This window comes from Chrysochloris asiatica, unplaced genomic scaffold (assembly GCF_000296735.1).
Source record: "Chrysochloris asiatica unplaced genomic scaffold, ChrAsi1.0 scaffold00156, whole genome shotgun sequence".
In the NCBI taxonomy this organism is placed as follows: domain Eukaryota; kingdom Metazoa; phylum Chordata; class Mammalia; order Afrosoricida; family Chrysochloridae; genus Chrysochloris; species Chrysochloris asiatica.
In genome coordinates, this window is record NW_006408674.1 from 3,026,508 (window position 1) to 3,029,209 (window position 2,702).

Below are 2,702 nucleotides of genomic sequence, written 5' to 3' on the forward strand. Positions count from 1 at the left end.
AAGATACACTGGGCTTTGTTTGATAAGGATTTATTTAGGATTTCCTTCCTATTCATATACATAAGTGAGATTTTTCTGCAAATACGAGCATAGCATAACTGGTGAGGAATTGTACTTGCCAAAATAATGTATCAAAAACAAATACAAATAACAAATATTTATTGTGTGTGATAAAAAGAGATAGGGAGGGGGGGTGTGGTGGTTATGTTCTGACTCATACTGACCCTGCACAGGGTTTCCGAGGCTGTAAATCTTTATGGGAGCAGAAAGCCTCATCTTTCTCCCATGGAACAGCTGATAGTTATGAACTGCTGACCTTGAGGTTCGCAGCCCGATTCGTAACCACTATGCTAAAGAAAGAAAGAAAAAATAGAATTACAGTATATTTGCCAGGATTCTTTTAGCTCTACAGAAAAGACAAATAACTTAAAACATAAAGGAATTGTTCATAAAACTAGGGTACACTGGTGAGCACTTGGCTTCAGATAAAGGTCTAGGGGTGCTCACAGTGTACCTAAGGCACTGTTGATCTCTCTCTCTCTCTTTTTTAAATGGGAAAAATATGTTTTACTTACTTGGGGGACGGAGGCGGGGGGTGGGGCGGGGTGGTCTCAGAACTTGTGGAACTGCTTCCGGGTGCCTGCGGCCTTGGTGACCTGGAGCACATTGAAGCTCAAGGTCTTGCTGGGGGGCTGGCGCTCACACACTGTGACGATGCCCCGGATCTGGACGTCCCTGAAGCAAGGGGACAGGTGCACAGACATGTTCTTGTGGCGCTTCTCGAAGCGATTGTCTTGCGTGGATAGTAGAGGTCCTCTCGGTGGGTGACAATGGTCCCCTGCATCTTCATCAATGTAGGTGCCCTCCATGGCCTCCCTAGGCGTCTTGAAGCCCAGACAGATGTTCTTATAATAATGCCGTGGTTTCTCCATGCCCGTGTCTCCCAGAAGGACCCTCTTCTTGTTGTGGAAGAGGCTCCGTGCTTGTGGTAGGCACGCTCGGCCTGAGTGTCCGCCATCTTCCTGGACGTCTGCACGGGACCTCGGAAGGATGTTGATCTTTCTCTTGATCCATCACTCCTGTCCCCCTGGTGTCGATATTATTCTCAGACCGGCTCTACCCAACTGCGAGCAGAACTGCATCTTACCAGTGGACAGTCCAGCAAAGTCATTGGGGTAGAATATCACTTTTTAATCCCTGAAGCAGCCGCTATTGCAGTGCTCTGACTGACCAGGACCTCTGACCGAGTGACCCGGTGCTCTTATGGACTTGATCTGGGCATGTGACAACCCCAGGAGCTGCCCTGGGGTCAGACTCACCTGCACAGCCAGGGCTGCCTCCAGCAGGCAGAAGGAAAGAGCCAGGCAGTACCGCGGGCGTCCGCACCTCTGACACTGGTGAGTCACCAGTTTAACTCCTTTATTCGGCTCTCCTACCTTTCCTATAAACTTTTACTTGGTGACACTTCATTCCTGTTTTTATTGAGGAGCTGGTAAGGATGATAATGCGCCAGACTGCAAAGCCATTTGAACTACAAGCTCGGTGGTTCAAGCTCAGCAGTCGCTCCTTGGAAACCCTATGCAGGGTCGCTATGGGTCGAATCGACTCGACGGCACTTAACAACAAGTATGATAAAATGATGCTTTCCCTCAGTGGGGCTGCTGGTGACCTTACTGGTGTGTCTTGTAGCCTCCGTTTGTCCACAGTGCTGTTGTTTTTAGGTGTTCTTGGGTCAGTTGTGACTCCTAGCCGCCCTGTTTACAAGACAAGGAAACAGTGCCTGGTCATGCACCATCCACATGGCTGCAACCACTGTGTCGGTCCATCTCCCTGAGGGTCTTCTTCCTTTTGGCTGACCCTCTGCCAAACATGATATCCCTCCTGAGAGTGTGTCCAAAGTACATGAGAGCACGCTTCACCATCCTTGCTTTTAAGGAGCATTCTGGCTGTGCTTCTGACAGTTCATTGTATATTTAATATTCTACATTAACACCATAAGGAGCTCTGATAGCGTTGTTGTTGTTGTTAAGTGCCGTTGAGTCGGTTCCGACCCATAGCGACCCTGTACAGTAGTGCTCACAAATCAGGCTGCTAATCTCACAGTCAGCGGTTCAAAACTACCAGCTGTTCCAAGGGAGAAAGATGAAGCATTCTGCTCCGGTAAAGATTTACAGCCTCGGAAACCCTGTACAAGGTCGCTCTGAGTCAGAACGACTCCACCTCCATGGGACATAACAACAACAACAACAACAACAATCAACACAATAATTGAAATGCATCATTTCTTCTTTGGTCTTTCTTACTTATTGTCCAGAGTCCTGGTGTGGTGCTCTAGGATAAAGCACTGGACTGCAAGGTCTGTTTGAACTTCAAGGTCGGTGGTTCAGATCCACCAGCTGCTCCTCAGAAACCCAGTACAGGGTCGCTATGAGTTGGAACCACACTTAACAACAACATTCATTGTCCAGTTTTCACATGCATCTGAGATGTTTGGGACATGTGCATCTTAGTCCTCAAAGTGACATCTGTGCTTTTTAGCACTTTTAAAGAGGTCTTTAGTGGCAGATTTGCCCAATGTTATGCATCATTTGAATCCTTGACTGCTGCTTCCCTGGGCATTGGTTGCAGATGCAAGTGAAATGAGATCCTTGCCAAGGTCAGTGTTTTCTCCAGCTTTGATGATGTTATTGATTGGTCCAGCT

General features: G+C 47.7%; 1 pseudogene; it reads right to left on the bottom strand.

Annotated features, from left to right (window-relative positions):
• Positions 1–611: 611 nt before the first annotated feature.
• On the bottom strand, positions 612–1,018 carry LOC102835742 (annotated as a pseudogene).
• Positions 1,019–2,702: the final 1,684 nt, after the last annotated feature.